We start from the raw sequence: 24395 nt of genomic DNA, 5'->3' as shown, positions 1-24395 counted from the left end.
TCACCTCCTGGAAGCAATTTCAGCTTCTTGCACTTGCCACAGCCAATCAGCACGGAGCGACACGTGAGGCGAGTCGCCCGCGGTGTGTACAAGCAGCAGGTGGTGTACGTGTGTGTGTGTGAGTGACATGAGGACAGTGTCGGTCTCTCAGCCAGGTAATGGAGGCATCATGTGGTCGAGCACGACAGACCACTCAGAGCTCAGCAGACAGGGAGCTCAGAGTCGACCGAACCGGGTCCAACACGTTTCCATTTCCAGACGACGGCTCTGCGACGGGTGGAGGGTTTTAGATTTGGGGTAAATCCCTGAGTGGGTGAAGACCTGCTGCTTGTTACAGTGTCGGAGGTTTTCATTTCTACGAGACATTTGAGGAGGAGAACGGCAGAAAGTGAACAATAATCACAATAAATCATAATGTCGAAAAAATACATATAGCTGTGATAGTAGAGAAGTGGCCCTATTGAGAAGGAGGACACAGTATTTGTTATTTTAAAATATGTTTTTACCTTATTCCTATTCAGTTTATCTTTTTTTTTACTATCTCACATTGGACTTTTTGTACAGTTTCATGCATTTTTCAGGACGGGGAGAGAATGAAATTCCTTTCCCAGACTTGCCTGGTAGCCCTGTGTGAACCCTGAAGAAGTCCCAGTGTAGGAAGCTAATTATAATATCCAGGGGCGTAGTATCGGGCATTAGTCCAAGCAGCTTTCATGGGCCGAGGCCAATTCAACACACGCATTCACCTCAATACAATCTGCAGCCAGGGAGAGAGCTATCCCAGCACCAGACGTTTCACCTCGCAGTTCTCCGGCAAACCTGCTGCCGCCTCACCTGAGCTATCAACCGACGCTGGGAGCTGCTCCTCTAAACCCACGTTCAAAGTTCGGAGCAGCAAGACCCACAGAGGCGGCAGCCTGCACTCGCTGTGGTTTCACAGGCAGCTTCTGTCTTTAACTTCTGAAATATGGATGATTGGAAGCTGACTCGCTATAAAATATTCATTCTCCCAACTCTGGGTCCCGTCTACTCTAAAATAAATGTTGATGCCAACCTGGCGTTTTAAACTTTGCAAATGATTTGGCATCAAAACGTGGAAATAATGATAAAGCTCCCCTGGGTGAGAAGAACTTTTAACTTGCAGTTCTGTTCTTTGACAGGATGAGGAAGATTCAACACAATCATATGTGGGTTAATGGTCTCAGTTGTCCATGATGATGTTTCACCCCATTTTCTAAAATCATCAAACACCTAATTCAACCCAGCCTATCAAAAACATAAGAGATAAGAACTACCTAAAATTATACAAACCAACTTTGATAAAAATGTGTACTTTGACCTTTTATTTCCGTGCCTTGCCCCATCCACTTACATGGAGGAGGCAGGGTTCATGACTTATACTGCAGCCAGCCAGCAGGGGGCACTCCAGAAGCCTCAACCTGCTGTGCCTATATATCCAGTTCAAAGCCCTGTTTGTTGCTTTCACATTTCGTTTATGATGTCTTCGACTATAAGAGAAAATTCAGCGGAAGAATCCAAATGCGGCGTCGAAAACCACGAAAAAACACATCAGCTAAGATGATGTGTTTATTGGAAGTAAAGCTACGAATGGCTCAACGAGCTTTCTGAGCTCCTTTCACTTCACACAGACAATGGACTCATCTCAAAAAGCTTTGATGTTGTCAGTGGACACACACAAACCCCCCCGAAGTTCAACGTTCACGAGTCGACACAACGTCTCTCGATTGAACTGCCCTGACACAGAAAAATAACTTGGCATCATCAAAGCAGATGATGTTTGACACCAAATCCTCCTCGACAGCCCAGATCCCTCCTCTCGTCTAATGATAACTCGAATGTTTCTGTTCTGATGAACTGAACATGACCACTGATACGCAAAAAAATGAACCAAATGAGTTTTCTAAAAGGGCCGATGGGAACATCAAGTAATCCGCTTGTGCTTGAACACAGCGAACCACCGATTAGACAAACTACCGTGGCAACCCTACTTTCAACACTATCAATTTTCCCACACATTGATTAAGTTGTCGCCGCCAAAAACAAGATCAACAACGGCCAAAACATACTGATTTTCTTTTTTGCTGTTTCCAATGGGCACAGTCTTATTTCATTGTGGAGCTTTGCGCCGCACGTTGATCGTTCAGCGTTTCCTTGTGCTGCTCTCACTCCCTCACGTTGACGAGCGAACCTGTTGAGGAGTGCACAGTGTTTTCAGACGCAGCTGCGTGCGGATGGAAGATGCTGCGACTGAGCCACCGGAACAAAGACGGTCACGCTTTTATCTCGTCAGCTCCGACCCCGGGCAGCTTTTGTGTTGTCATGACGCAATTCACCGACTCCACTGAGCTCAGGTGAAGCCGCAGGATTATTTTTTGCCCAGTCTGCTAATGGATTTCATTAGTGCAGCTCTTCCTGAACTCCACCTCATCACACTCACAGCTCACATGCAGCTTCCCAGTAATCCTGCTGGTGCTTAAAGCAACCGTCCCCCCCCCCCTTGCCCCTCACTGTTGACTTTCTACGTTGTTTATATCCCACCGCTCACCGACAACAAGTCATTTTGATGACGTGACTCAACAAGGCAGAAGATGGAAGACAGAAGCCAGAGGACGAGGCAAATCTTCTTCACAGCAGCCGACGGGAGATACGACGCAGAATTTATGACCGTGTGATGCGTAGTAAAGAGCTGGAATTAAATCCATTCGGGACCAAGAGCGGAAAACAATCAATTCTCACACGAGGGTTGAGATATGTGAACAATATTCACCATGAGAAAATGAAAATGTGTCAAGTCTCACCTTTTCTTTTGGCCATTTATATGAAACATCCACCTTCCTTATGACCTCTGCTTTGGAGGTTATGTTTTCACCCCGGTGGACTCGTTCGTCAGCAGGATTACGCTAAAACTGCTCAACAGGATGAAACTTGGTGGAAGGACGAAGTGATACTGATGAAAAAAGATCAAACCTATTCAGAGGACTGATTTCTATGTCCCTAATTATCAGTTTCAGTGCTGATTCAAGTATCGGGGGAAAAAAGAAAGCAGACCATAAGTGGCCTCAGTGTTTCTTGTAATTCCAGCAGCTCACAGAGTGATTCATCTTCCCTCCAGCTGATTGTGTCACTTCAATTTCACGTGTCGTATTCTCTAATTAAACTTTCATTCATGTCCCATCAATAATTTAAGCTTATAATGATTATAGTTTCGAAGGCTTCCAGCGTTTGGATCCGGGAGCTGGTGAAAAATAAGCTGTCAAATGAAGTAGTTTACAGCTGTTGTTGCAGCGTGTTGATATTAAATCAACAATTATCAAACGCAAATATCAGATCAGAGTTGGGGTTGGTGTGGATGTCGGGTGTAACCGTAGCAACAGGGAAGTTTTAAAAGTAAAACGTGTCAGTGTGGAGGTCGCGGGGGACAATCCATAGCAATAATTACAAAATAAAATTGTGTCTAAATCACCCCATGCTGGTATAAAACTTTAAAAAAGTGTATTGTCTTGTGTTTTATCTGAAATAGTGCGAAGCTAAAACTCACCACTGACATCAGGGCAGTCAGATTCTCCTCAGGAGCGCTGCTCTTTAAGTTAGAGTCCCGAGAATCTGCTCATCAGTGAGGAACAACCCTGACACATTGACATGTGCATGTTGCTGAGCAGGGAGATGATAAAAGTGAAACGCGTGTCGGGGAGAGTTCAGAGCAAGTTTCATCATGTTGTGTTTCAGGAAGAAATTGACAGCGCACAACATTTGACTCGAAATATCCGTCGAACCCTGAAACCCGTCACCTGGGGGAGGCGGCTGAATGTGTCTGCTCAGGGGAGGATGTGACGACGTCCTTTCATGCCGCCACAGCTGAAACGCCACATGTGAACATTTCAGTTTCTGTGAAAGTGCTGGCAAAGTGTTCTGCTTCTCCGTGGCCTCGAACATGCTGCGCTCGTCGTCCACGAGCCGAGCAGTACTTGAAAGACGTGTCTGGAGATCTTAAGGGGAGCGACGGCGCCCGACAACAATGGCGCGGACCCGATCGTCCCCGCGGGGAATGACGAGGGAAAACAGCCTGTTTCTGAGAAACTAAAGAGTTACTGAACCGAACTCACGGCTTCATCCTGAGATGCACCGACTCGAGGTTTAAACTCCAAAAACCACCGTCACATTACAGAAATGTTAAAAGAGAAATATGATGCTCATCTGTATTTCTTTCCTCTGGGTGTTAACGCAGTAATAACACAAATTCAAATGATCAATCTGAACACGAACACGTCTCGATCATCTTCCTGTTGATCTGTTATTTCCTGTCTTCCTCTCGATAAAATTGCATTCAGATGGTTTTCTCTCTTCAGTCACTGCTGCAGGAGCCTCGGCCCGACAATCTCATCTGCTTTGAATCTTCCAGTAAATGTTTTTTTATGTTATGTTTTTACACGTTTTCACTGAACAATAAAAGCATCATAAACAGACCTTGATCCATAACTCGCTGCACTGATCAGGCAGCAGCACCTGAAACTGTAAAAGCTCAAACTTAATAGACTGCACGGTGTGTCCGTGTGCTTAGTGGATGCAGGATCAGCACAAACCGAGTTCAAAACAAATGACCTGAGCTGCAACACGTCTTCATTTATTATTGAAAGAGAACATTAAGGCGGTAGAAACTCTTGCCCCTGTGTGCCTGTAGCTGCCGACTCTTAAAGCTGCAACAATCAATGTTTCTAGATTACAAATGGACCCATGTGAAATGTGTAATGTGAGAGAGGTCACTCGGAGAATTATCACCGGCTCCGCAGCTCCTTTATGACTGAGCGTTTCCACCTCGTTCATCTCAGCGTGTTGGTTTTACCGCCTCGTTCAGTTCGTTCTTGGACGTGGGCGATCTGACGTGATCTCATATCAAGATCAATCTTCAAGACGCCCAAGACCTACTCATTAAGTGGATAACGCAAGTTAAAGAATTAATCAGTTCACGACTGGAGGTTGGTTAAGTACAATCGCTCTCACTTGGCTGTTTGGTGGCAATAAAACAAACTATTGATTCACTTTCAAAAGATCAATCAGACCCTCCTGTGCCGCCGCCGCCGTCTCAAAGGTCTGACGAGGACGATCCAGGTGAGAGAGCAGCAGGGGATCTCTTGATGAAAGAGGTAAAGACTTGTTCTTGGAGAGATACTTTGTGAGATACTTGAAAGAAAGGATCTTGTTGGATGCACTGACTCAACCACAAACTTAAAAAATGAAACACACGTGAAGCAGGACAACGGGATGAGGCAGGTTCTCTACTCTCTACTTGCGTGACCTGTCCAGATACATCAGGTAGGTCCAGGTAGATTAGGACCTGATCGGGTAGATTAAGACTCTCCCAAGTAGTTTAAACCCCGTCCAGGTAGATTAAGATCTGACTAGGTAGATTAAAACTGAGCCAAGTAGATTATGACCCTGTAATTCCTTTGAAACATGACATCACCGTTTAGAGGATCCCATGGATTGTTAGTGAGTCTCTGAGGAGGACAAGGGTCTTCAGAGATTCACAAAATCCTGTTACCTACTCTGATTGGATCTTAATGAAAGATACAGATGCTCCTCAGGAGGGATCGATAAACCTCTGTCAGCAGCTGGAGCCGAACCGAACCAAACTGACACGAAGGAGAAACGCGCTGAATGCTTCCTTTAAAATAAACCAGCATATACTTATTTATTTGTGTTTATTGCCAAAGCATTTATCGCTCCTACAGTTGAGATATAAAAGATGTTTTATGTGGACTGAAGTGATGCTCCTGAATTTTGTGCTGATGCTTCCAGAATTTTTAGAGGATAAGTACAAGTACTACTAAGTACTTTGGAGTCCGGAGTCCTAAATAATAAGTGCGGGACATCCTCCCTCAATATTAACACTATCCTTTTACTTTTTACTGCTTTTTAAATGAGATCAACATTTGAAACAAGTTGGAACCTCCATCTCTGGGGATTTATTCTTATAATTAACTCGGTTTAACACCATTAAGGAGTATTTTGTTTTAATTAAATGAAAAGTTAGTCAAACAGTTCAGGGAGGAACACGCGTACAAGAATTCAAATGTGCTCTGTGTTAATTCATGTTCCCCGAACGCGTCTGAAACAGTCAATGTAACATTTGAGCTCATGGTTTTGTCTGTGTTTGCTAAATGAGTCCTGGTTCTGGCAGAAGCAGTCGACTGGCAGCGACCGCAATTCAACCATCCAGAGTGCTGCAGGCTTTTCTGTTTTCAGAGCACATCAAACGGCTCAGGAGAAGAGACGTCCTCTGGGACTCTCATGTCCCCGGATGATGAGGTTTTTATTTCAGCCTGGCAAAGTCAGAGAGAGATGGACGCTTCAGATCACAATCCCTCTCTTCTGTCTTCATCAGGGAAGCTTTCTGAGGTTTATATGGAGCCGGGTGAGTTGAGCTCTTTAGGCTCTTTGGGACGAGCTGAAACGAGAGAAGATGGAGCTGATGGCAGCGGGAACCTTCTGCTCAGGTTTCACTGTGTTACCTCAACACACCCGTTCAGTTGCACTGGAGAGGAGCAGCAGGAGCAGGAGCTCGATGGTCAGTTGGCAGCAGGATGAGTAAACAATATGCTGATGTAGTCATCCATAAATAATACCAATCCATAAATAATGTGAGTACAATATCATATGGGTTAATATTGTGCAGTGATGTGGCCGACTGCTGCTGCTGGTAGAAATTCATCCATCCGTTTATCCAACATCGGCCGATATTAAAATATAAATATGTCTGTAAAAGGCAGATTTTATCAGCCTACCGATAAATCTGTCGGTGTCTATCAACAATCAACAGTCATTGTCCCCAGAGGATGAACATCATCACCTCTGGCCGTGCAGTCAGTGACGTTCGTCTGCGGAGTGGTCGTCTTAAATAATAATGGTCTGGTTTTGTGCGTCTGCTTCTTGTGTCGTTGTGTTGTCGTAGCGTTTCAGTGGAGCCTGTCTGCTGTGACGAGCGGCTCCGGAGCATCATCGCAGTGTTTTGTTTCTAAATGAAGATCCAGCTGCCGTGGATGATTCGTGGCTCTGCAGTCTGTGCAGTGACGGCTGCGGTGCCGTGCTTTTGATTTGACTCTCAGCAGCATCACGGCACAGCCATCTCCACAAAGTGAGTGTGTCTCAGGGTGTTGGATATTCCCCGTCGTTATTCTTCAATTTTCATGACGGCGAAACGTGTTTTCAGAGCTTCTCCATATATTTTCTGTCTTTTCAGCACGGAGAGTCTCTGAAAACACATTCAGGATGATGGGGAACTAAAACCCCCGGTTATTGTATCGTTAAATATGACAAATTCCTGCAGCGGAAGCAGAATTCATATCATCTATATATTCTGAAACTCTCCACAGGAATCAGGTGGATTAAGAAGTTTGCATTTTAAAGTTTTTTTTGTTGTACAGATCGACCCACTCACCAACAACAACCAGCAACAGAGGCACCAGCCGATCAAATCATTTTTTTAACAAATACTCAAGCAAAAATGCTGGAAAATCTGTTAATATCTGGTAATATTCTTGGTTGTTTGGATGAATCTTTGTGTTCTACAACACAACGCGAACGCAGGCAGGGAATGTGCACGACAGCAACACAAACAAACATGGAGGAGAGCACACAGGAAACAGGACAATGTCTTTCTGAGCAGGAGGACGGACGTGGAGGTAGAAGAGAGTCTCCTTATGTCACATTGACACGTTTAGTTATGAAAATTCGGACAGAGACCAGAAAACTTTGGCTCTAATTGTTGAATCTACAGTTACAACAATGAAGCTGACGCAACTCTTCACTAAACAATGACCTTAGAGCTTCTAATCGCCGGATCAATACTACAAATCAATCCTGGGCCTCGTTCAGATACAGGTGATTATAATGTGGTGATGAAATTAAGTTTTCATTGTCCACCTGTCTTTGTTTCCACCTCTCACAGCTGGAAAACATCTGTCACCCCCCCAACACAAACAAGAACAAATCTAAATCAACAACAACAACGACCTTCTCTGCGTCTTGAGTCAAAATCATAAATGGACAAGATGGACAACATGACAGCTCCCAAATAGGAAAGCTAATTAATCTTGATCGCCCCCTAGTGGCTGGCTACAGTATAGGTCATACACCTGCCCTCCGTGGGATGCGACAGTACACCTCAAATATTGCTTTCTCAAAAGATGGCTTGTGCCATTTAGGCAGTTCTAAATGTGGATGTTTCTGATCTGAAGTAACTTGATGATTTAAAGAAACGGGATAAATCGTCGCGATTGACAGCTGAGACTGACTCGCAGTCGGTCAAGCGGGTGGATCAGCAGAACCTCGATACCACGATCACAAGCCTCTGGCTCTAAATAACATCATCGGCGTTATTTTGGCTTCATTTCTGCATAGTGGTGGGAAGTGGAGATGTGTCGTCCATCTTTATTTACAGTCTAGGGTTGAACTTATATCCCCATTTTATCCGGACAAACTTCAAATAGAGTTGTCAGTGGTTCTCTGCGATGTACAGTTAGTCGCCTTTGCCTTTACTCACGTGTACACATGTATATACCTGCATGTTTGAAGAGGAGGTATCACAGCCTGACGACCACACTTGACATGTTCTTGGCCCGGCAGCAGCTGTCAGTTGAGTTGTGGTCGGACTCTTGTCAGATTTTTAAACTCAGCAGAGACACACTGAGCTTGTGCTGAGCCGACGTTACCCTGCCCACACGGGTCCCACCCCCCGCCAGTGTCCGCACTGACGATTTACTGCTAAGAAAACATGAGTGTATTCCTTACACACAGGGCCGGACGACTCTAATTGAAAAACAAAATGTCACGTACGCACTTGAGGCTCATTTGCAGGAGCTGCCACTGCATCCCCGTCAACACTTAGCTGCAGCCGAGGCCCGAGGCGACCGGGGCATGAACGTCGGGCTCCGGTTACCGTTTCTATTTACATTCCTCCGGCTCTGAGGAGCCACCTGCTCCGGGGCCGGTGCTCGCTCTGCTTACCGAGCACACCGGGCCCCCGGCTGAAAGCCGACCTGGGGAGGTACAGGGTCAGGAAAACGTGGCACAATGCAAATGAAGGAGCAGGTTGATCAGAGCCGAGCCAAACACAAAGACCTTCCCTCGTTTAGCTGTCATCCACAGAGCAGTTTGGTTTGGGGGGGGGGGGGGGGGGGGGGGGGGGGAGTCTGTGACACCATCCATTATCTATACTGCTCATCCTTTCAGGCTCACAGGGGGGGGTGCAGCCAATCCCAGAAGACACTAGGCCAGAGAGAGACCCTGGACAGGCCGCCAGCGTCTCACAGGCCCCGACATATTGGACAGACAAGCATTAATATATCAATATAAGTGAAGCATAGGTAAGACACAGCTCACGAAGGGGAGGACAACGGGACGTAGGGTACGTCACCGCAACGTGAAACCAAAACTGACCAGATCGGATGTGAACAACCAAACAAAGACTTGAAGCTCGGTTCAGACTTTCACGCGTGGAAAGGACCAAAGTGTCGGATCAGGACCAACTGAGGCTGAACCTAAGTTCGTCTTTATTCAAAAAAGTTAGCGAAAAACAACCGTCGCTTCGAACAACACGTCTGTCGACTAACCAACAAATGTCGGGTAGACGCAGCTCAGGAAGGTGATGACGACAGGACGCAAGTAAGTCGTACAAATTATTTAGTGGACTTCCTAAATTATAACGTGAAACCAAAGTGTCAACGATGTAAGTATTGTATATCTGAGTATTGTTTATCCGAGTATTGTTTATCCGAGTATTGTTTATCCGAGTATTGTTTATCCGAGTATTGTTTATAACACGTGGTCCTACCTGTACCTGTGACCACCGGAAACAGAAGACAGGTGCTCTGCTGCCATTGGTCAGAAAACGATGTAAAGTTAATTCGGATAACGGTCACCTGGGCTTCCTGAGTCTCACGAGGAGAAACAGGAAAAAACTTTCACCGGTAATTCTGCTCGTTCTCCGGCGGGAGGTGAGTTCACGTCAGGTGTTCTAACGCGGAGCTGAAGTGAGCCGAGCCGAGCCGGGACAGCGGCGCGTCCCCCGCCTCTTCCCCGCTTACCTTCACCGACGGCGGGTCGAGCAGCGGGAGGCTCCGCGGCTCCTCCTCCTCCCGGTGGAGCTGGTTCTCCGGGCGCTCGTGTCCTCGCGCAGAAAGTTACTTCCGTCCCGGGCTCGGTGGTTCTCCGGTCGGCGGCTCGCGGGGCGGACTGAGGCGGCGGCGGCGGCTCCGGTGTCCGGTCACTCTGAGCCGCTCACTGCGCTCCGTGCACCGGAGCTCTGAGCCGCGCATGCGCACCACCGCGGCTGCTGCTGCGAAACAAAGATCGTCTGATGACAGGATGATCGGCTCCGGAAAATCTTCCGTCTACTTTTACTGTAGTTTTTTTTTAACTATGTGAAGTGTCTCTGAATTGCTATATAAATAAAACTGTTATTATTATTATTATTATTATTATTATTATTAGCTTTCTCTGATTCTTTTGTTGTTGTTATTGTTGTTGTTATATGATTAGCTTCTATTTGCATTCTGTTATTTAAATGAGATGTAGGAGATGTAAAGTGTCTTTGAGCATTGTTAAAGTTAGATGAATATTTTGGATTGGTCTTTAGGAGTGTTAGTAGGAGTGTTTTGTACTTTATCAACACAACTTTAACCTCCATTAAGGAGGATACTATGTATGCTGTTTATCTGCTTGTCAGCAGTATCACACAAAAACGTATGCGTATATCGAGATCTATAATAATAATCATCATCATAACGATAAGACATTTTATTTATATATAACTTTTAACCCATATCTCTGTGTGGTGAAAACAGGAATCATGCTTTCACTTCTCAATATATTTTTAATTAAATAAAATATTCTGTCAGTGACTGTTTTGCTTTTCCTCTTGTAAATTGATGTATAATAGTATTTTCAGGGCACAGGATTAATGCTAAGATAATCATTTCTAGTAGTTTAATATGCAGGCTAGCACATATTTTTGTACTTAATGTAATTTGTCTAAATCTATCAAACCTGATATGGTATATATATGACCTTGGACCCCCCCTCCCCCCTTCACTGACCTCAACAATCTTATAAATAGGCACTAATGGCTATCCTGTTTCTCAGGAGAGCCTCCTGAGAAATGTGCATGTATCATATTCACGTTTTAAGCATTAAATTAAAAAGCAAACAATGTATTTTATATTTATAAAAATATCTAACCCGTTAACATTTATAGCAACAGTGAGACCAAGCCTTTTGCTGCAAACAGCCGTCCAGGATGTGACTGTATGTTGGAGCTCAGCAGTAATACTCTGAGAGTACTGCAGTACTCTACGCTGCAGTACTCTGAATGCTGCTCTCCTGTCGTCTTCGTGCTGTAATGTGGAGCTGATTTGAATATGAGAAGAGAACAGCGGGATCTGCGTGAAAATTCACAGCCGAAGGTGTGAAGATTATGGAAGTTTTATTTTCACAGGAATGCAACTATTGCGTACACGCCTTTGTTGAGTAGATGCTGCTGAAAAAAGTGTTTTGTTCTGGACACAGTGTCATGGAAGAATATTAAGAATATCAAGTAAAGTTTAACTAAAACTTCCCCTGTTTCATAACCGCATCTCAGGGGGTTTGGATGGTTGATTGATTGATTGATTGATTGATTGATTGATTGATCTGGAGTCAAACTATATAAAAAATGCAAAAAAAAAAGTATTTGAAATCTCCAAAAGAAAAAAGTTCTGTATGTGGATCTTTTTTTTTTCAACTTTTGAGATCAAGAATGAACCTAAATTTAAAATCATAGACTGTAAATAAAGACGGACGATGGATCGCCACTATCTGAAATATCTCAGATATTAGTGCCACCATCTAGTGCGTTTGAAGCCATTTGGAGACAGGGTACAACCTGGACAGGTCACCAGCACATTACAGGCCAGGCCAAAAACTGTCAAATAAAAATACAGTTATATTGAACAATTGCAACTGGACGTTGGACGGTGTAAGAACAAATTCCTAAACTGACCAAAGGGTAGAAGTTTGCTTAACTTAAGGATGAGCTGTGTTTTGTTCCACTTGAGGAAAAGGCCGACTTTCCAAGTTCAGCACAAAGGTCGAGGGAACATGAAGAACAGTCAGTAATGGATATTGTCAGTTTAACATATTTGTAGAAGGAGAAAGATGCATAGATGTTGGTGACTGGTTCGAGTGATGTCTTTGGTTTTCCAGAATCAGCAGCAGAGTGACACCTCTCCCCTCTCTAACTCCTCTGAGGTGCACAGACCCAGGAGCAGTGGTCCAGGTGAGATTCTGCTGGTGAGTCACAGAGGAGTCAAATGAGCAGAGCACAGGTTTACTCACGTGACTTCAGTCCAAACACAACTTCACAGCAACTGCAGCAACTTCCAAGCTTTTTTTTATTAAATGTTAATTAAACCCAGAGGTGGAGTCACACACAGCCTCAGAGGAAAGAGGGTCAGGCCTGTGATGATGAAGATGACACATGACAACATCATCATCTCTCTCACACACACACACACACACACACACAGCTGACATCTGGTATGTGCTTAACGCCACAGACGTCAGGTCCCCCCCCCCCCCCCCCCCCCAACATCTATCTATAACGGCATCACCAGCAGTCTCAGCCCTTCAGGACGATGCAAGTAACCCTGTTGTTGTACTGCATCAGCAAAGTGCTGGGTTACAGGGGTGTGTGTATGCGTGTGTGCGTGTGTGTGTGTGTGTGTGTGTGTGTGTGTGTGTGTGTGTGTGCGTGTGTGTGTGAGCAGCAGGTGGACTTGAGAGTGAGCCTCCCTCTCTGCAGCAGCTCTTCGGCCTTTTTTGGGGGTTTCACACTTATTCCAGTCATGTGGAGCTGAGGAAGTTAAATATCATTTTGTTTTTTACTACATTAGGCTATGGATATGATATGAGCAATTCCTCTTAATTCATTCAATGTTTATGAACATGCAGATAATGCCACAACAGTTATCGAATGTTTGGGAATTTCGTCGATGTGGGTTCAATAAAGTTTTATCTTATCTTAAATGTAATGCATCACAGCTTTTAGAGCTACTGCTAATTTCCTGTTCCATGGAAACATGAATCCATACATCTGTTTAACGTGAACTAACATGACAGAAACCATCTTATGTAACGTGTACTTTGTCTCTGTAGTTAGGTCCGTGTCCCCTCTGCTAACATGGAGGAGGCGGTTTGTGACCTATATGGTCTATACTGCAGCCAGCCACCAGGGGGCAATCAAGACACTTTAGCCTTCCCTTTTGGGAGCTGTCACATAGCTGTTATATCTGTATTTTCCTTCAGAGTCTGAATGTAATTACTCTCCTGAGATAAACGGGGGAGGATGAGGGCGACGTCCCTGCTAATGATCTGATGTGATAGATGACACACACACACACACACACACACACACACACACACACACACACACACACACACACACACAGACACACACACAGATACAGGTAAACAGTGCTGATGTCTCCAGGAGTCTACCTCTGCTTTGACACGTGAGGCGATCAGAGACGAATCAGACGCTGTGGACTTTGTTCGAAGTCACGTGTTCGGGTCCGAGTGCTTCACCTGCAGAATCACCAAAACACATTTTCAGCAAATTAATTAGTTTTAAATTTCAGGGTCATTTTTTTGTTTAATTCATTGTCAATCGCGTGCTGCAGCAGGTCTGTTTCACCTTCAGTCCTGTTGCTGAATGCCGATCACACTCTCTCTTCAGTCGATCCACATAAACCCGTCTAATAAAAGTCTGTGTCTGTGCATTAAAATTCATCCTGTTTCAGGTTGTAAATCAAAATTACTCCAAATGTTTTCCTGACGGTGTTTTTCGGCAAAGGTCTCTTTTGTTTACAGCGAGAGTTGTTTCGTTATTTATTGATGTTAAAATGCTGCACGTAGCCGTCGGGCATGTTAACTCAATTAGGTCCTTCCTGCTCTCTGTATCTTCACTGGAAGCTCGTGGTGGCTTCAAGCTGAGATACACACAAGCTCACAGGAGACGTGAAGCTTCATAGAAGAAACAGTTTGTGACCCTCGGTGACGTCACCCATTGGTTGGTGAGCTGCCGTCTTACAGCCTCTAGTTTGGCATCTAGTTTTTTTTTTTTTTAACCAGAAGTGACCGTATTTGGAGGAGCAGGGGGTGGAGCCTGGCTGATACTGACACTGCACACCCACCTGCACCTCTACCTGTGCACCCATTGGATTAACAAACAAATTGAAACCATAAAATCCTTATAAATCAAGTGAAGAAGAGTAATTTTCTCATAGACTTCTAAAGAAATTGATTTCTTTGAAAAACCAGTGGGGTCGCCCTCTGCTGGTTGTTTGAGGGAACACAGGGACGTCTGCATTGGCTTCACTTTCTAGAGTCTACGTCCATTTTTAAATGGAGTCAATGCTGGATGACCCTGATCTCATGTTCTTATCACACTGATGCTTCTTCACGTGTTCATGTTTCTAATACGTTTGATTTTCTGTAGTTATTTGATGTGACTCCAGCTTCATATCTTTCAGTGCTGGAGGAAGCGGAGATGTGATATTTATTTACAGTCTTTGGTCAAAACCCGTCAGTCTAATACAGTTCCTGCTGGTTGTTACTGGTGTTTGAACCTCTTCAGACTTGAGTAGGTGAAGCTGTTGCAGAAACCTCTGCTCTGCTTCTCAGTAAACAAGTGAATCAAACTATAACTCTTCTTAGTGACGCAACTAATCAGTAAGAACCTTGTGACATTTGTGGCGAAGCCTCATTATCCATAAATAACACAGCAGTTATATGGACGACTTTAAAAGCTCAGCGTGTTTGTTCTGAGTCGCAGCTCGACGGCCGACGGCAAACAAATACAACATGAATCAATAAAACACAGCTGAGTCCTGCTTCAACACAGCGTCAGTTAAATACAATGGTTTTATGTGATGTTTGTGAGGCTGATCAAGTGAAACCAGCGGCTCTGAGGAGCTTTAACAGTCTCTCATTTGCATTTCTTGTTTTCCCACCGAGCAGAGAGGATACAGGTAAACAGCACAGGTGTAATTCCTCTGCTGTCTCTGTATGTGCAGTGGGTCATCGTTAAAGTCAGTGGAGCTGCAGTGGAAGAGAAACAACAACACCTCCGTCAGCTCCACTGAGACGGTGATAATCTCCTGATTGAGACGTGCAGGCACCGTTCTGTTCGCTCTCTGCTCGACGTTGTGACAAACTCACGTAAGGTGGTTCAACCGTTGACTGTGTACACAGAATGGCGAGGGTATGCAACCGGGACAAGTGTAAGTCCCTGTGAACAGCTGGTTAGTCCACGTCTTCCGTTTGTAAGATAAAACAAAAACTCCTGGATGGATTTTCCACAAAACTAACCCGTCTTATACGTTGAATTTTCCTCGAATATATCGTTTACAGGAACAGCTGTTTGCAAGTTTACTAGAATCAACTCTTATCAGGGAGTTTGATATAAATAAATGTCTTTTCGAATGTGTTACAGCAGCAGCACATTGTTGCCTAAGCAGGTGTCGAGACAGCAGATCTAACACATTTGATCAGAGAAGCTCTAAAGTGAACAGAATAAACTGTCTGGTGCTGATCTGGGAACGATCACATCTTCTTCATGTCCTCGTCCTGCTCAGAAACAGAAACATGATTTTAACAGCTGCGAGCGTCTCGTCGACACGTCGCCTACATCCTCTGCCTTTCTGCTTTTCACACTTTTCTCTTCCAGTGATGCACAGAGTTTGACGCCCTCCCAGTTTGTTGGAGTCACCTTTATCCTCGATGTTAATCACTGCTCTCACATGAAGGAACCTCTTCCTCTGTGTCCCGTCAGCACAGATGTGTTCATCGCCCCCGTCTGCCCTTCACCTCCACAGCTGCATCACAATCAGTGGATCAGGACGGGAGAGAGAGAAGAAACAGCCGAGCACGGCAGAGAAATTCATCAACGAGGTGTTGGTTGCTCTGTGTGTGTCTGTGTGTGTGTGTGTGTGTGTGTGTCTGTGTCTGTGTCTGTGTGTGTGTGTGTGTGTGTGTGTGTGTGTGTGTGTTTAGGTGTTGAAGGGATTTTGCAGTGTGAAAACTGAAGGACACAAGCTGCTCTTCAAGCCTCTGACTGTGCTCTTAATTCTTCATATCTATAATTATAACCAACGCTGAGATCAACTGGGAGATGAAATAAACCTGCAGCGACGTTGCACTGGACACGTTTGCATTGTGTGTTGGCGGCGGCCATTCACCACAGACCGTAAACAAAGATGGACGACTCGTCTCCACTTCCTCCCACTGTTCAGAAATGGAGCTCAAATCACCTCCGATTCGAATGTTGCCATCTTGTGCATTTGGAGCCAGAGTCTGTAACGACAGCTGTCAATCATGACGCAGATTGTTGACTCTGCAGTCGGTTGCTTAGTTACAGAAAATACTGCAAACGAGCAACAGCGGTGGCGAAAAGCGCGAGCGGTGGTTTGTTTTCTTGGAGTAACGACATTGTAATAACGTTTTATGCCGCTCTTACACTGCCCCTACTGGTCATGTGCATATTGCAGAGCCATAGCATCGGTTTCTAAGGAATGTGCACGACCGACGCTGCAAACACAAGCCACCATGTTCGTGTATCTCCAACCTCAGGGTGAAGTCTCCACTCATCAGTGAAGCATCTTCTCCAGTTTTAAGCAGCTTTCATCTCCACGTCACCGTCACCTACACTCAGGTTTATTGTGAAACCTGCCACAACCAGAGCGGAGGACAACACCTGCACATCTGGATGGAGACAGTGTGACAGGAAATGTTCACACTCAGGTGTGTGGAGCAGAGCCGAATGTTCTGGAGGTCTGTCGAAGAAATAACACACGTCATGGACCCACATGTTGTTTTCACACCTTAATCATCCAGTGAAGCACCAACGCTGCTCCACACACACACACACACACACACACACACACACACACACACGCACACGCACACGCACACACACACACATTCGGAAGCAGAAACTTTCTTTTTCTTTCTCTGTCCACATTTTCTCGCCCAGGCAAAGATTTTAAAAACTGATTTTCATCTGGGTAACAACCCACCTCCTGTTTCTCCAACCACCACATCTCTGCCGTCCTGGAGAACACTCTTCATATTTCTGTTTGATATAAACATCCTGTTGCAGCTGCAGTGCATATTAAACAACATATTATAAAAGAAACACCAACATAACTCCTGTAACACTTAAACCAACATATTCCTTTAGTCTGTGGTTTGTTTTGGTCTCCTGATTTCCTTTTTCTCCTTCAGGACTATAAATATATATATATAAAATAAATAACCCTGAATAATAAATGATGCCCTGAACTCTGCATTTAACCAAAACAAACTGTCTGGAGCAAAATGTAATTAATTACAAGAGGTTTAAGTGAAATGTTGAATCTGAGCACAGAGAACGTTTCTATAATAATAATATCACTATTTTAATTGATTAAATAAATAACTCATTGACTACGATTGTTATTTTGTGGATTGTCTCTTTTCCACGAGAGGAATCTGTCCCCTGCGACTCCCCCTGAGGTTTCTGTGGGTTACGGACAGGAGGTGTCGCACTTTGTATAGATTGTTAAACCCTATTTGTAATTTGTACACATGAGCAATACAAATTAAATCTGATTTGATTAGTTGCATTACTAAAAAGGTAGGAAATCTAATAAATTCAGTCTGTATCCAGGAACACGACTGGACCCACGTTCTCAATATTAATCCCGTGAAGCTGCTCGCTGAATTTGACTCTTTCAGCCGGGACTCGACACATTCACACGTTTCCCTCTCCTCTCCGGCGGCCTGCAGCCGGCAGCCCGAGGCCAGAGGAGGAAAGACCACATGAACTCCTGGATTAGATGGAGCTCTAAATATTTGATGAGCTGCTGTGTGTTTCCAGCAGCTTCACGGGCGTCCAAGGTTATAAGACTCTGCAGCTTCACACACACACGGTGACAAGGTGACACACACACACACACAGATAAACACACAAACACAGACAAACACACAAACACACTGTCAAGTATGTACACATGCAGACATATGCTCACAGTGCATACATAAATAGAGATCAGTCAACACAAGCATGCACAAATTCAGACTCAGTCACGCGTGGATGTGTGTGTGTGTGTGTGTGTGTGTGCAGACATATTTGTGCGTCTATACTTGTGTAGAACCCTACAGAGACAATCCTCATGCTCCTTCATCTCGACCAACGTCCACCCGTAAAACTTAAAACCAAGGTGTTACCCGACAAATCGTCTGAAGAAGTTTGAACTGAGAAAAGGATTTTTCAATGTCATCAGTTTTATTTTCTTCCAAACATCCATCAATGTCCCCCCCCCCCGATCTCACTTTCACAAACGTCCTTGATCAGAGCAAGTTTCCTCATTTAACAATCATCAAAAATGTCCTCAACTTTCCAAAGTGACCCCAGGTGGGAAAATTCCAACCATCAAGTTTGTCGGTCATCTCTTCCGTCGAGGGTCAGTTTGAAAAAAGTGTCGACCCGTCGTGACGTCATCCATTGGTTTGTGAGCTGCTGTTTTAAAGTGTCTGGTTTGGCCTTTTGTCGGGAGCCATCTTGGTTTTTTGAAACCAGGAGTATACATATCTGGAGGAGCTCGGGGGGGCGGGGGGGTGGAGTCTGTACCCATTGGACAAAACTAGCCGTCAATCATTCATTCTCGTTTCTCTGGTCTCAACTGAAACATTTTCTTACCGACTTTCTCAAAAATGTCCACTTCTCTGTCGTTTTTTACAGCCTCAGTCTGTGAGTATAAATAAACTTTAGCTACAGAATCATATTCACCTCGAGAAAAAAAAAAAGACAAAACCTTAAGTGGACCTTGGACGTTGAATTCACCGAACAGACAATTTCCTTCTTTCATATCCACTGAATGAGATTATGTGCTGCGGAAAAATCACTTTAATCAAACACTGAGTCCTGAACCCTCGTCCGTCTTGAAACGACAAACCTACGGACGATGTGTGGAAGGAGGAACAAACTGCCGACGAGAGGAGACATTCTCTGTAGCCTACTCCTGGCTGATAACTTTTCTATTTCGGGCTGTTGTTAAGAGAGGGAGCATCACCTGGGAATCAGCGGAAAGCCACAGAGCCGTGATGAATCACAGCCGTAGTGATGTGTTCAGCAAACGAAGCACAGAGGGAGTGAAATTAGGCTCCACAAGGTAAAAACAAAGACGGCGTGTAAAGCAACTCTGGAGCAGAAACAGGGAAATGAAAACAGTGACAAACTGTTCAGGCTGCAGGACGGTTCACCAGCCTCGGGCTTTTTAAAGGAACATGGCGTGGTTGTGATTGTTTGGCAGGAAAGACACGACACGCGTTCATCAGTCGGAGGCAGATATCACAGACGAGGGGCTCATCCATGTTTTAAAGAAAGTGTGACGACGACAGTGGCTTTGTCTTGATATTTCTGTGTCAACATTCACAAGGAGATCTCTCCTGCTTCAACAGACAGTGTTTGACTTCATTTTGGCTACAGGGGGTGCCATTACATATTCTCCAATTAAATTCAATCAAGAGGCCCCAAATTATACACACTCATAGATCAGTCCTCTACATTTTCCTGGGAAATCAGTGAAAATGTCAGATGACATCCGATCTCACAACGTTAAAGAAGGAGAAAAATAATTTACGGATCTGCCCCGAAATTTGACCCGTATCACATCCCTCCACCAGGGAGTTATCTTGCACACAAACAAGCCCGAGGATATAAAATATTTTCAAAGAGCTCGACTGGATTAAAAAGAAAAAGAAGAGGCAAAGTATTGATTCGCCCCTGAAACTAAAAACCACCTCCTGCAGGCGTCGTGACTCCATGCTGGTGTGAACGGTTCCTTTATATTCAATCCAACTGCACCAGATTACACACACTCATAAATATCAGTCCTCTAAATATAACTTGTTTTTATTTATTATTCTCTGAGAACAATGTTCAAAGGTCTCATAATATTAAAGAAAGGGGCAAAAAAAATTCCTGGATCAAAAACCCAAGTTTAACGAGTTCCTTCCTGACTCAAACCACATCCGCCACCCAGTTTCATGGTTGTGTGGTTTTTGTGTTATCTTGCTAAATAACAAACAAACAGATGAAAAGCTGCTCGGAGGAGGAAATCATCGTCTGCAGGAAGTGGTTACACTACTGACTGTAACGGATCCAGTCGTCTGTGATCGATCGAGATCTGATCGTTCATTCATTCAGAATCACAGGAACAGCGACGTCGTGTGTTTAATGAATGTGCAGTGATTTAGCATCTACTCACTGGAGCGGAGTGGGAAATCATAAATGAGAGTTTACGGCTCAGTGGGCCAGATGGTGCCGTGAGTTGAGGGACACGTTTTAATTTGATTAACCAGATGCCCTCCTGTTCTTCATGTTTATTTGTGATAAAGAGACCTTGACAACATCGTGTCAGACGACATGTTTCTTTAACCGGCAGATGGTGGAGACGGAAGAGTCCTCCGGCAAGAAACACTTCCAGGGACCTGTCCAAGTTTTTTAGGAGGCTCTCCTGCTAAGCTGCTCTTAGATCAGATCAGAAAAGATCAGATCAGATCAGATCAGATCAGATCAGATCAGATCAGAACAAATCAGATCAGATCAGATCAGATCAGAACAAATCAGATCAGATCAGATCAGGTTACATCAGATCAGATCAGATCAGATCAGAACAAATCAGATCAGATCAGATCAGGTTACATCAGATCAGAACAGATCAGATTAATTCTGTTTTCTTTCTGTTATGATACCAACTTGGTCAATAAAGGTTCTGTGAAGATAAAGTGACTGATCTTTATTGCTGTATCGTCCAGCTTCAACATCATAGTCCTGCTGCAACACGAGATCTGTAACGAAATGTTCTTCAGCTTCATTTTACTGTTGAGAGCAGAGTTTCTTTTTTCTTCTTCTTTCCTAAATAAAAACACCTGAGTGCTTCTGTGAGAGGACGTCTGCTGCCACCCTGTGGACAAAACCAGAGCTGCAGCCAGGGTCAGAGTTAAACACAATAATTACAATTTTAAAATATATCACTGAAAATAACAAATGATTATCTTAAAGATAAAATAAAATAAGTCAATTTTATTTTATTTGTAAAGTGCCAAATAATAATTGCAGCACAATGTTTTTACATAGGCTTTCCCTTGAATATGGCCATAAATATGACTATTTCCCTGTATAAAAGTAGTCGTGTGTACTCAAATAAATACCAGTACTTTACAGTATGAAGCTGTGCATCTTCTGCTACTGCAAATATTTCACAATAAAGCCCCATTTTTAAACAAAAGAATGGATTCGGGCAACAGAAACGCTGGAGAGCTTTTATTTGAAGCGCGTACAGAAAGTGTTGCAACCATTTATGTTTGTGACATAAATTCATCAGATAAACATTAAAACTCAGGTGAAAGATAATTTTTCTCTGTTTATTCTGCAGGGAAACACAATGTGTATCTGTTTATGACACTTACGTATTTACAACACTTCCCGAACCCGTTTCAAAGTAAAAGCACTCCAGCGTTTCACTTTCTAAATACATTCATTTGTTCGAAACAGGGCTTTTTTTATTGTTACAGACCGGAAGTCCTGACATTTAGTTTGGTACATAATCCGACTTGTACTGAAGGAAATGCATTAAACAATTTTTTTCAGATGAAAACCAATATATGTAGATATTTTGGAGGGAAAATGAAGAAAATGAACGGACCGCATCTACAACTAAACGAAGGTCGACAACTTAAAGCATTTTATCAATTTATAAGATAACTTGAAACTTATCTCAAAGTTGAAGAGAGTCAGGAGATGTCATTCAGATGATCCACAAGAGGGAAATATTTTAGCAACACTTGATGAGGTAAAGCTTTTTTAAAACCTAATCTTCACCAAAAAGGAGAATTTGAACCCCAGACTTCACGGAGTTTCCAGATCTTTAAAAGGCAAACATCTTATTTGCGTTTCATTTGATGATCAAACCTTCATTCTCTGTGGTCGATCTAAAAAAAAAATTCAGTGCTAGAAATTCAACGGCTTTAAAATTTCAAAATCTGATGAAACTGACTTACTTCCATGCAGCTGCCTCAAATCGCGGCAGCTGCCTTTACATATCAGTGGCAGTTTTCTGTCGCCACCGGAAGTGCCTCTCCGAGCTGCCACTGCCACGAGTTGAGCTTGCTAAAATAACAGTGTTATTTAATAGTGTTGCGATGTTTCTATCTTTACATTTATTTATTTAACAAATAAAATAATATTGTATTTATTGACAGGATAAGATAATCAGGTGTCAGCCCCACAATGGGGGACATTTGTGATGTTACAGCGATAAAGCATCAAACAGGGTCTTTTTGTTGTAGTTTTTTTTTATGTATTTATTTTTTTATATTTTTTAAATGAGGATGTTGCCTCAGTCTATTTTCTCCGGTGCAGTAGGGGGCGGTAATGAGCTGGAGGCCAACCGCCGTCGGACAGGTACAAGAAGGAGAACGTCCCATGACCAAACCGGAAGTATGGAGGTACAACTCCCGCCTTCCTCACACTGGGGGGGGTGTGGTGTCAGCAAACAAACTACACGACCACAGCGGTGTAGTTTGTTTTTAAACATCTGGATAGAAATATGAATATTGGCTGAAAATGACCAGAAGGTTCCAGCTCCAGCGGAGAAGGGACCCGGGCGGTGATCGCTGCTGTGTGCCTCAGTGCACCGCACCGGGGGGGTTCGACTCCCACCGGAGCTTCCATCGCTTCCCACAGGACGAGACGCAGAGGAAGACGTGGATGCGCAACGTGAGACGTCCGTACTTAGTGGTCACGAGGTCCATGGCGGTCTGCAGCCGACACTTCGTCCCCGCGGATGTTACCAAGCGATGCCTGAGGGAGGGAGCGGTGCCCCGGCTGTTCGCCTGGAACCGGTTCTCCCGACCGGCGTCCTCACCCAGCGGCTGCGGGACCAGTCCACCTCCAGAGGACGAGTCGAGGGGAGAAGCGATGGACGTGGGGATGTCCCTTCGGTGTCACGAGAAGCTGCTGGAGAAGGTGGAGAAGAAGCTGCAGAAGAAGCTGCTGGAGAAGAAGGTGGAGAAGAAGCTGCTGCAGAAGAAGGTGGAGAAGAAGCTGCTGGAGAAGAAGGTGGAGAAGAAGCTGCAGAAGAAGCTGCTGGAGAAGAAGGTGGAGAAGAAGCTGGTGGAGAAGAAGGTGGAGAAGAAGCTGCTGGAGAAGAAGGTGGAGAATAAGCTGCTGGAGAAGAAGCTGCTGGAGAAGAAGCTGCTGGAGGCGACACTGAAGCAGAAGTTTGGTCTGGAGAGGTTTTCAACATCAGATGATGACATCAGGTTCTACACCAGGTATATGCGAGCCAGGCTGTGTTCATATTCACGTTTCATCAGAATATTACCATGTTATTCATATTCAATATATATACATATCATTCATTCTATAGTGGGTGACTAAATGAGGGCATCCTGTAAACACAGGACCACACTATAGCGAATTATTAAAGTCAAGATAAGGACAATAACACAAAGCTACAAATGAACAATTAAAGGGCAGTCATAAAAGGTTATTTTAAAGTTTTTATATTTTAAAATGTATTAAAAATGCTGGTATAAGTGCCGTTTATACTAAACTCGAGTTTATAACCTGTACAGGTCACATAGTACATTTAAATGATGTAGGAAGAGGTTTGATAAAAAGGGGCGAAAGGAATAAAGAATAAATACAAATAAATGGTAACATTATTGTTTCATGAGTTTACACCCTGTTGTAGGTTTGCCAGCTACAGCCACCTCCAGGCGTTTTGGAAACAGATCGAACCTGCAACGGGGGAAATGGTCCGTGTCCTTCCACGGCCGTCCGCTCCCAGCACAACAGCAGATCCACCTCTTCAACCAGTAATCATGGTTCATACCTCATCTTGTTTTTTGAGAGCATCTTTCTGATTCATCTGCAAACACAAGAACATTAATTGTCTTATAGAATCTAGATAAACACATTCGTACATGTATGATTAGCAGACAATTATTATTGTTGCTTCTGCTAAACGTTGTCTCCCCAGAGCCCCCAGAGCCCACGCCTCCTGCTTATCGATGAGCTGTTCCTGTTCTTGATGTACCTGTCCCTGGGTCTGAAGGAGGAAGATCTGGCCGATCGCTTCAACATTCATCCGACCGCTGTCGGAGAGATAATCGAAACATGGGCCCATTTTTTGTACGCCTTACTGGGCGCCGTTGGAATCTGGATGTCTCCTGAGAACATTAGAGCCACGATGCCCGGTGTGTTTGGCCAGTTCTCTGACACGCAGGTCCTC

General features: G+C 44.2%; 1 protein-coding gene across 2 annotated transcripts in view; it reads right to left on the bottom strand.

Annotated features, from left to right (window-relative positions):
• The window catches only part of LOC117768259 (spermatid perinuclear RNA-binding protein-like), a 44764-nt gene extending 34414 nt beyond the window's left edge, over positions 1–10350 (bottom strand). Inside the window, exon 1 of one of the 2 annotated variants that reach the window (XM_034596477.1) lies at positions 10104–10350. The gene's annotated coding sequence lies outside the window, so the exon portion shown is untranslated. The remainder of the gene's footprint in view (positions 1–10103) is intronic. The other variant, XM_034596479.1, reaches the window with a different exon arrangement.
• Between the last annotated feature and the right edge of the window lie 14045 nt (positions 10351–24395).

Source organism: Hippoglossus hippoglossus, chromosome 9 (genome assembly GCF_009819705.1).
Source record: "Hippoglossus hippoglossus isolate fHipHip1 chromosome 9, fHipHip1.pri, whole genome shotgun sequence".
NCBI classification, from domain to species: domain Eukaryota; kingdom Metazoa; phylum Chordata; class Actinopteri; order Pleuronectiformes; family Pleuronectidae; genus Hippoglossus; species Hippoglossus hippoglossus.
The sequence above is the reverse complement of the archived record's forward strand: the minus strand, read 5'-3'. Positions and strand labels throughout refer to the sequence as shown.